Source organism: Manis pentadactyla, chromosome X, assembly GCF_030020395.1.
Source record: "Manis pentadactyla isolate mManPen7 chromosome X, mManPen7.hap1, whole genome shotgun sequence".
NCBI lineage: Eukaryota > Metazoa > Chordata > Mammalia > Pholidota > Manidae > Manis > Manis pentadactyla.
In genome coordinates this window covers 127,626,708-127,638,031 of record NC_080038.1, presented here as the reverse complement: position 1 = coordinate 127,638,031, position 11,324 = coordinate 127,626,708, and the positions used below count along the sequence as shown (strand labels likewise).

General features: G+C 43.0%; 1 pseudogene; it reads right to left on the bottom strand.

Moving 5' to 3' along the window:
• Positions 1 to 10,113: 10,113 nt before the first annotated feature.
• On the bottom strand, positions 10,114 to 10,832 carry LOC118935118 (60S ribosomal protein L15-like; annotated as a pseudogene).
• Between the last annotated feature and the right edge of the window lie 492 nt (positions 10,833 to 11,324).

Genomic DNA, 11,324 nt, shown 5'->3' with positions numbered 1-11,324 from the left:
CCTTTGGATCAGTCTTGAGTCAGGGGCTTCGTGCTCTTCCCTTAGGACTCAGCTCATGGGCTTCCTGTGTTTCTGTCATTTGTGTCTCAGTTTAAGGTGCCAGTTGCTGATATCCACAGGCAGCTAATGTGACTAATTACCCACCTATCTTTGAACAAGATTACCGATCTTTGGTAATCTTATCTCTGTTGATCACAGTAAGGCATGCCTGCCTGGGATACCTTTTCATCTGTAAAGACCATTCTAACCTTGACTTCCTAGTTAGCCTGCATGGTACTCTTGACCCCTGGGCCTTTGACCTCTAGTGAAGAGCACACATTGCCCAGTAGTTTGCTTTGAACTAGGTGTCTGAACTCCTATCTCCATGTAACCATACCCTATAGAACAGATTCCACAGTGAGGCACCCATGTTTCAACTTTTCCAGACTCTACAGCCTGTCTGAGCTTGGGACTCTGAGTCCAGATATTTGTTTGGTTCTGTTCAGCTTCTATCTGACGTTACTAAGGGTCTGGAAAGCAGAGAGGAATCTTCAAATTAACAAAGGGATTGTAAAGAGAATAGCTTTCCTTTTCCAAAGAGGAAAATAAGAGGGTCTCTTCCTTATGTTAAGTGTAATTCAATATTATCCAGCTGATTAACATTGAAAGACTTTAAATTCCCCAAAAGTCAACATTTTAAGAAGAGAAGATGATGGGTAGATAGTATCTTAATTATAAGGCAATTTATTTCCTCTAAAATAAGAATATTTTTGCTCTTAATGAGGAATGTGTGCCTGAAAACAGCTCTAACAAACATGGCAAAGTCCGTGAGCCACCTCACCTGCACCTGGGGGCCAGGGCCTGCTTCAGGTAATGTGCTCTCTCCCTGCCGTTTTCTTCCCTAGCAATGAAGAGACCACTTGCTAAAATTATCCAATGCCACAGAACCCATTGCTAGAGCATCTGCATGTGAAAAGACCCACGGAGTGGACAAAACTTAGCCCAAAGTAATGATTGCTCAAGCTGGACCTTGAGTCATCAAAGGTGGGAGAGAATGACATCTGTCCCCATCTTGTTTCATAAGGAGATTGGCAAGGAAACATTAGGTCAGGGATGTTAGAGCTTTTGACACAAATCAAATCAGGGCTTTTATTTTCCTCAATCTACTATAGCCCTGCCTTAGGGTCAGTTTTTGCGCCAGTTGCTCCACCTGCCAAAAGGAGAATACTGTACTCTTGCACTTCTTTGCATGACCACCGACTGAAAAGGAAACTATTGTGCTTATGGTAATGCCAACTGGTCAGATGATTGCCTCAATGGGACCAATGGCATCTCAGAAGGAACAAGTGGTTGATTTCAGCCAGCATTTCAAATGGATCTGGAGCTAAGCAATGCTCTGGCAGATACAAATTCGGCATCTTGGAACTTCTCGTAGGAGGAATGCACACTGCCTGTGTTTGGTGGCTACGGAACAGTAACAGTTCCACTTCATTTTAAGAGACCTCATGCCATTTAGATTTTTTTTCTCAAAGCTAACCCAGATGCATTCATAGGACAAAGGGAGTGGCTCCATGGTACCGTGGCTGAAGGTGTGTTTTTCAGACCCACTGCATCAGAATCATGTGCTTGCTACAAATGCAGATTCTTGGCTCAAGCATCTTAGCCAAACCCAATGATTCAGGATCCCTTGGAGTGGGACCAAGATAGCCATGTATTAAATAAGATGACTCTCCGGCATACTAACTTATGTGACCCATATTCAAATTCCTCAAATATTACTACAGGGCAGTGGTTCACAACCTTGGCGTGCACCAAAATCGCCTGGAGGGCTAATAAAAAAAACACCTACGGCCAGCCCTACCCAAAACAATTAAATGAGGTTTTCTGGGGATGAGGCCCTGGCATCTACATTTTAAAGCTCTTCTGGTGATTTTAGGTGTGCAGTCAGGGCTGGGAACCACTGAAGTAGGGCCATCCCTGGGCTTGCTCCCCCACTTCCCCTTGGGTTGCAGAGGAACTGCTCAAATGTCCTCACAGCACAGGTACACAGACTCTTAGTCCATCTCAAGCTTCTTTTCTGCGGATACATTAAGGGGCAGAGGAATCAAAAGCATCCTTACTGTGCAATATACAGGGAGGAAGTCAGCAGTTAACCAAACAGAAATAGACTCTGCTTTTAAGAAGTGCACAGTCTAATGGGAGAGAGACTTAATCACAAAAGGTGAAGAAGCATTAATCTCTCTAGTTTCCCCCTTGGGTCCTTGAAATAAGGACCTTGGTCTCCATACACCAGAGAATTATTTGCTTACAAGGATCCATTGCTTTACCCTTCCCCATCCCCTTGTTCAAAACATCTTTCAAAAGACCTTTTGAGAGCACAACAACCAGTAATATTTATAATTCAGGTGATAGCCCATTTTGTGAGTGAGGAAAAAACTCAATATATAAGTAACTCTTAGAAAATGTCTTTAAAATACTATGAAAGATGAGGTCCTAGAACCTTACCAACTCCTTCCCTCACTTTTTATTGCTCCATTAAAAATAGTTTCTTGATAAAGGGTAAAAGTTATTTAATTGTTTACTATGTGCTAGTTATTCTCTAAGTGTTTTTCAATACTTAGATGAAAGTATTTGTGGGTAAAACTGTAGTATTTCCAGAATATCTCACCTGGCTTTAGTACATCTGCATGTCTTGCCAATGGGTTTCAGCCCCACCCAAGTTTGCTATGGATTCAATGTGACCAAAGAAAATGACAGCAAAATGTTCTTGGGGTGAAAAAGGTTATACCCAATTTTATTTCCAGGTAGCAGGTCAGTCACTAAAATCCCGTTCACTCAGAGCAAGTCTGTATGCAGCACGCCGGTCTCTGCCTCTGGGCCCCTCTGTCTGCACAGCTGTCCTCTGGGCCTCTCTGCACAACTGTCCCACACAGCCATCCTCTGGGCCTCTCTGCCTGCACAGTCGTCCTGCACAGCCATCCTCTGAGCCTCTGTCCTCAGCACTGTCACCACTCCAGCCTCTGCTCTGCTCTCCTGCAGCCTTGCAGCCGTGCCACTGTGTCGCACCCAGAGGACTGGGCAGAGCTCTTTATACAGAGTCAACAGCCATGTATTGCCCACAGGTGTGCAGTGAGCTAGTCAACCAGGGCCAGGTGAGAATCCTGGCCACAGGAACTCTCACTCTATCCACACTCCACCCCTCCAGGATTCTCTCCTCTCAATCTATGTGCCCTTAGTCCTCTGCAATGGTCCCTGTGCAAGGAAGCTCAAACATTGTTCTCCAGCCTCTCCAGCAAAGTCTTGCAGACACAGGCTGGACTCGTGGCTCTGTCTCTGACCTCTGCCTCTTTGGTCTTAATAGCTGGCCCTGCTGCTCTGGTTTCAGTTGTTGCCATAGCTCCAGTAAGACGCTATTTGGCTTCCCGTCTAATTTCCTTCCATCTACTCCTGCCCGTATCAAATCAACCCACATCTGGGTCCTCGTAATCCTTACGAGGCCCCTCAAATTCCTCCTGTGAGTAACAGCTCTTATTTCTTTCTGGGTTCTCGTTGCTTCAGCTACTGTACGTGTCACCTCACATTTTGTAATCGCTGCCTCAAGGCAGGCTGCACTGTCAGGGAAGACAGCTTTCCCATCTCTGATCCCAACATAATAATTCCATCCACCCTTAAGTCCCACAGCCACGGGCTCAGCCTGAGTATAGGGGCGGAGCATAGCCTGCTCCATGACCTGGGGAGGGGGATGCTCCTCCCCTTGGGGAACTTTCAGCTGCTAGGTCTTTATTTCCTTTACAACCACTGGGAGTGCTTTCAATACAGGAGGCGCCAGTGCCTCCGGCACCACCCCTTCATCTTGCTCCAGCTCCTCCATTTCTGGGGCTGATGGCACCTTTCTCTCCATTCCCCGAAGTGCCTCCTCTGCTATAGTGCCTCGCAACAGTGCCACCAGCTCAGTCTTCAGAAGATCTCTTACCTTCAGCTCAATGCTGTGCAGCTGACGTTCTTGTGCCACCTCCGCCTGTGCTTCCCTCAGGAGTTTGTCTTTGTCCTTGATGGCCAATTCCTCCTTCAGAACACCTGGCAGCGCTGCCGGCTCATCTCCAATGGCACCTTGCTGCCGGCGCTCTTGTGCTGCCTCCTCTCACATCAATGCCATCTCCTTCCTCAGGGCATCCACAGAAGTCTGCAGCTGGCGTTCTAGGGCCTCCTCCTCCTGCATCAAGTCCATTTCCCTCCTCAGGGCATCCACAGAAGTTTGCAGCTGGCGTTCTAGGGCCGCCTCCTCCCGCATCAAGTCCATTTCCCTCCTCAGGGCATCCACAGAAGTTTGCAGCTGGCGTTCTCGTGCTGCCATTTCTTGGGTCTCCTTTTTAGACTTTTTTAATACTGTGAGAGGCAGCCAACCCACGGTCCCCGCTGCCTCACGGGCACTCTGCTTCTCAAAGGATCTACTTGCTGTACCAAGGGCCACCCTTACAGCCTCAGGTGTCGCCTCCACTTGCCTCCAGTCCTGAGGTGGGGTCCAGTCCTCTAGAAGGCAAGCCACCTCAGACCACATACCCATTGGGGGATGAACCACTGTCACCCCATTCACAAGGGCAGCCCGCTGAAGCACCCCTCCCATAAGGGCAGCCTTATTTCTTGGTCAACAATGAACCCTGCCGACTTTCACCAATTGTCTTGTCAATGGGTTCCAGCCCCACCCAAGTTTGCTATGGATTCAATGTGACCAAAGAAAATGACAGCAAAATGTTCTTGGGGTGAAAAAGGTTATACCCAATTTTATTTCCAGGTAGCAGGTCAGTCACTAAAATCCCGTTCACTCAGAGTGAGTCTTGTATGCAGCAAGCCGGTCTCTGCCTCTGGGCCCCTCTGTCTGCACAGCTGTCCCACACAGCCATCCTCTGAGCCTCTGTCCTCGGCACTGTCACCACTCCAGCCTCTGCTCTGCTCTCCTGCAGCCTTGCAGCCGTGCCACTGTGTCACGTGCAGAGCACTGGGCAGAGCTCTTTATATAGAGTCAACAGCCATGTATTGCCCACAGGTGTGCAGTGAGCTAGTCGACCAGGGCCAGGTGAGAATCCTGGCCACAGGAACTCTCATTTTATCTGCAGTGCCTGTGAAAATCTCTTTCTTAAAATACTTTTATTGGATTCTATATATCTGGAGATAACAGAGCTTTTAGGAAGCTATTCTAATTCAGGCTAATGTATGGAATAATGCATAATCTACCCCCCTCCTATAATAGGGCTTGATTAAAGTTAGGATTTTGCTCTTTAATCATCTAATACAGGACACAGGGCTTGGCCATTAGACTTTTCAAAGTATCAAAATGTGATGTCTTTAAGCTGGTAGCCTAGTTTTAAAACTGTTAGTTTTTGCCTCTTTCCCTTCTTATAATGATTTACTTTTTATAATTTAGCAGCTGACAAATTATTTATCAACTCTTAAGTCTTGTCCTACATAACACCAAAATGTATCCTTTTCATAAGAAAGAGAATAAAGATTTTGGCGCCCATGACCTTGTTTAATTTGACATCCAAAGGAGCCACAAATGAACCTTTCCCATTTCATCTGCTGTAGTCACATGTTCTCAGTCCTACTCTGATCTGGTATACCTTACTGAAATCTAACTTTGTGAGGACAATCTTTTTGTTTTTTTTAACCCCAACTTAAAATGGTGAGTGCTTTTCTGGGAAAGATAATTTAGGCCCCTTGCTTCTCATGTTACACTAAAGCACATCCTGTTTATTTACACCCATTTAGGGCATGGTTACAGTTTTAATTAGCAGCAATTTGAAATTCCTCAACTATTCAATAGAGGAAAACTGGCATTAATGCATGATTGCAGAAGTAATGGTAGGCTATGTCAACAGATCTAGGCATAATTATAAACTGGAAAGAAGGGCACTTGGGGGCGAACTAGCACTCAGGAATATGTAGAAGATGAATTAACCTAGCTAAGGACAAATAGCTAGGGAACTTATTCTGAAAGTTCTTTGAACATAAGGCAAAAGAATTATTTATATGTTTACAAATATGTTACAGAGTAACAATGATTAGCCTTTCTGCTTCCATTCACTTGATTAGTTATGGTACCATACATGACATGGTAAGCAGCAGTGGTAGAGAAGGGATTTGCTCAAGAACAAAATAAACATTCTAAATCCCAAGATAGTCAATTATCAACATAAAATGTGCCAATGGGAGTTTTAAACAGCTTTACTGAGATATAATATAGTTTATATTACATACATACATACAATACAGTTCACCCATTTCAAGTGTACAATTCTCTCATTTTGTAGTATATTCATTGAGTTGTATAATCATCACCACTATCTAATTTTAGAACATTTTTATCATTCCAAAAAGAAACCCCACACCCAGTAAGCATTAACTTCCCTATCTCCTCTCCTCTCAGCCCCTGGCAGCTACTAATCAACTTTCTGACTGTAGATTTACCTATTCTAAGTATTTCAGATAAATGGAATCATATGATAAGTGATCTTTTGTGCCTAGCTTCTTTCACTTAGCATATTATCTTCAGGCTCATCCATGTTGTGTCAGCATTTCATTCCTTTTTACAGATGAATAATATTCCATTGTATGATAATACCACATTTTATTTATCCATCTATTCATTATTTGATGCACCCTTGGGTTGTGACTACTTTTTGGCTGTTATGAATAACAATGCTGCTATGAACATGTGTGTACAAGTTTTGGTGTGGGCATATGTCTTCCTTTATTTAGGGTATATATCTAGAATTGGAATTGCTGGCTCATATGGTGACTCTATGTTTGAAATGTTGGCCAATAAGCTCTTGAGCCATCGTTTTTAACATTCTTTTCTAAGTTTAATTGAATTTAAAGGGATTGTAAATGAATAACTACATAGGCTTAATTGTAATCTAATTTTTTACATAGTCTAATTTTTTCCTTGATACCATTTGTGAAGTTGGATTTAAAACTCTAAGTTCAGACAAAAACATGAGTCCTTCAATTTGCCTCCTAATCAGATGATTGATTAGTCATATCTATACATTTTAATATCTTATGCAGATATCATGTCAAGAAAACAAAACCATTATCTGTGTGATAATGCATGAGCTGGTTCCAATAGTTCCCTGGATGTTCTTCCTTTAAGATGCATTTACCTGGAGAAGAAGGAAATAAAAAGTAGCTTTTCCCATTTGACAGATAAGTTGTGTGCTATGTTTCTGTTATGGCTATAGGTATGACAATCTTGGAGCTTGGGGGCCCTACTAAAGTGTAGTCAAGTCAGACTCACATGGAATGAAGTCAGAATGATAGCAGTAAGGAGGGTTTGGAAATGGTCATTAGGAAAATAAGACCAACTTTGAGGCTCACGGCTCTTTTATGACAATTTTGGTGGGTAGTGTTCAGACGATAGCAATCACATAGTCACACAGTACATTTGTATGTGCCTGACACTGTGTTAAGTGCTTTCCACACATCATCTCATTAAATCCATTTTACAGCTGGGGAAACTAAGTCCCAGAGGTTAAGTAACTAACTTAAAGTAAAATTCAAAACCCTGGTCTGTCTGAACCTAGAGCCCCCACTTTTATCCACCTGATCTCCACTGCAATGAGAGCCTAACTTCGCAGTTACTAAGTCTTCTAGCCCCACCCAAGGGCTTTAAAGAATTAGTTTTTTTCCCTGCATGTTGTGATTACCAAGAGGCAATGGAAGCAGGTGGTCTTCAAATAGCCCTTCTATTTACCCCATGTACCATATAAAGAGCCTAGAAAGGAATAGGAATCTGCTCTTTTGTTTGTAACTGCAGTAATTACATGTTCTGAATTTTCCCAGAATACTTTCCCTGCCCATTTTTACCTCCAATAACTCCCTCCCTCATACCTTATGCTTTGGCAGTACCCAAATGGTCATACCTTCCTTGCCTCTGGTCCTTTGCTCAGATTGTTTCTGTTATGTGTGATGTCCTTCTACTCCCCTTCACTTCGGAGAGCTCCCAATTATTCATTAAGGTCCATCACCTACTTCAGGCAGCCTTCCTTAACCCCTCTTCTGTTCCCTCATAATAGCCTATGTACAGCCTTTTCCATACTGTGCCTTGTCTTTTTCTTGGCCTCCTTGTCTTAATTGGGATCTCCTTAAGTATGGGCACTCTATTTCATTTGTCTCTGTAATCCAATGCCTAGCACAATGATTGCCACACATAGAAAGTGTTTAATGTTTGTTGAGTGAATACAAATACATGCTTGTTGAATGAATAAATGAACTAATATTTGTGGAGCACCTGCTATAGGCCAAGCCCTTTACAATGCCAATTCATTTAGTCCTCAAAACAAACCTGTAAGGTGTAGCAATATGTCAATGATAGGTGAAGGAATTGAAGTACAGATCACTCAGCCTGCAAGTGGCAGTGCTGGGATTCAAAGCCAGGCATCAGTGCCTCCAAGATCTGGCTCTATCCTTCTATCCTGCCAATGTCCTTTGATAGAAAACTGGCTCTGGATTTCAAGCACCTGCTCTCTGTGGCGATATACCATAGAAATGGTCCCCAAGTTCCAACATTTCCATGTACAGATTTTCTCTCATATGTTCCCTCATACTTAGAGGAAGCTCAGAATACTTCTGCATACAGCACACCCTAATTTTTATGTGATATTTTTGTGACTATGGGCACTGAAGTTTGGCTGAAAGTCAAGATTTGATTCTTTACAAAACTCTTACCATTAACTGCTTTAGACTAAGATGGGTCACCTAGCCGTGTATGTCAAAGGCAAGCAGAGGTGACTTCTTACTACTTATAAGCATGGAAAACAAGGTCTAAGGACCTTAGCAAAATATAGTAGTAAAGATTCAAGGGTGATATACCACTTAATGTCAACACCTTTATAGGAGTAGCTTTAGTTAAAGACTTTAATATTCTTTAATTCACATAGAATTTAACTCCATCATCCAGCTGATGAACAAGGGATACTGGGAAGATTCAGACGCTTTTAGAAGTCCTTGGTAATGCTTAGATATAACATCTCTTACACCTTCTTTCTGATGCCACTGAACATCTTTGCCTGATTCTGCTAAGCAATAAGCGACCTGGTTTATTGATCTCTGAACCATTGCTGGATACTACCAAATTGGTTCTGAATAGTTTGCTTTGACATAGTTCATTGCACTCACCCAGTAGAGAGCTCATTCTTTTTCTATCTAAACAGGAAGTCATCTCAGGCCATCTCCATTACTATAGACCATGAAACTGTGTTCTTCTCAGTTACTAAGAGACTCTCTATTTTTTTTCCTCCTCAGACTGTGTTGAAGGTAGAAACATAAGTGGTAGAACCAGAATTAAAAGCCCTATCTGACCCCAAGGCCCATGTTCTTTCCACTACATTAAGCTGCCTCCCAGTTCAAATCGATTGTTGTCCTCAAAAGCCAATGAAAATTGTTCCCCAAGTTCTAACATTTTGGTGTCTAAACAACCTCTTCCTTGTGGCCCCTTCATTCCAAGAAGCAACAGGAAGTATCCTCCATGCTTTTCTTTACCAGAAAGATTTTGTTGTGTCATTCAGAAGAAGGCTCATTCTGCGAACCATGGCAGTAAGGTATTTACATTAACCACAAAGCTGTCTTGAGGACTCTTCTAGCTTAATTGCACAGGATACTTCATCTAGGTTGTTGCTAATTACATGGAAGCCTTCCCGCCTGACTGTCAGTGTACCTGTCCCGGGATAGGAATGAAAACACCTTATTTCCTTTTTCAAACATCCTATCATCCCTGATCTTTGATTTTATCCAGACTTGGCTATATTTTCCTGCACTGGAACACAGAGTTCATTTTCTCTTGATTTTTATCCTGTATTTAGTCCTCTATGCACTATCTACAATCAGATACATCTGCTTTCAAATAAAGAGCTTGGAATTACAGGTATAGGATGGGGATGATTGTCAAGTTAAAGAGAGGAAGAATTTCAATATCCCAAACTCCCAAAGGATGGGGAAAATGATGTGATGCTTGTAAACATCATATAAATAACTGTCTGAAGTACCCCAAACCAACAATATAATGTGTGAAACATTAATTTGCTCAATAAATATTTATTGAGCATCTATTATGTATCAAGCTCTATTTTATTAATTTTTTTAAGTAGACATGACTGTCATAAATTGTTTATTAGGTAAAAATTTTACAAGCATTACTTGTATTAGCTGTAATGGTGGAGCTAGAGAGTGGTGCACCTTCTCCAAGCTGGAGGGGAGCAAGGGTGGTGGTGGGAGACCACCAGTAGTGTGGTGGAACTTGTGGCCCTTTCCAAGGCCAGGGCTCTTGGGGCCTGCTGATGTCAGCCCTGCACCTCCCTGTGCTTGTGGGCTGGTTTGGTGATCCACTGCGTGTCAGGATTCCTTCTGACAGCTTTGTGGAACAGATCAATGATGATAACCTCAAAGAATTTGTATATGGAATCTTCACCAACCCAGTAAGAACTCAGGACTCTTGAGAGCCACATAGTGGCCTCCAGCTCGCTCCTTGGGAACAGACTGAAGGCTTTGAGCAAACTTTATCTCGTTAGCACCATGATGCACAGACTTGTCAGAGGTCACTCCTTTAGGAACTGGGCATTTGTGGCCACCATGGTGCGGTACAATCTGATATATGACATAACCTTGCTTGGCCTAGTATCCCAGTCTGCATCACTTGTCAGACCCAGGGGGCTAGGGTGAGATGGTAGGGGGCTGGTGGGGGGAGCCCTATGGAGCATGGAGAGCTGGCAGTACTGCCAGCAGGGCACCCTGAGAAGAAAGCTCATTACATTGGACTGCTTCTGCCTCCATGGATTCCGGATGAACTTGTTAGCGCCCATCTTGGCTTACCTGATGGCGGCTGCCTGATGGAAAGGAAAGAGCCTTTCTCTCTGTCAAGCTCTATTTTAGATGCTGGAAATACATTGGCAAACAAAAAATGACAAGAGATTTCTGCTCCCATGGAGCTTATATTCTAACAGGGAAGGAGAGACAATAAACAATATGCATAAAAATACCTAAATTATGTCTATGTTAGAAGATTATAAGTGTGCCATGGAAACTTTAACAAAAGGTAGAGGAGGGTTAAGAGGATTGGTAATACAGGGTAGGTTGAGCAGGTTGCTCTGTAGAACAGGATGATCAGGGTAGACCTTACTGAGAGAGTGACATTTGGATAAAGACATGAAAGAAGAATGGGAATTAGCCATCCAGATATCCAAGGAAAGAAAATTCCAGGCAGAAGGAGGACCCCAGGGACAGTGCAAAATGCATCAAATTTCTGTCAAGATAGAAAACCCAAAGCCTACTACTGCTACATTAATCAGTGCTTT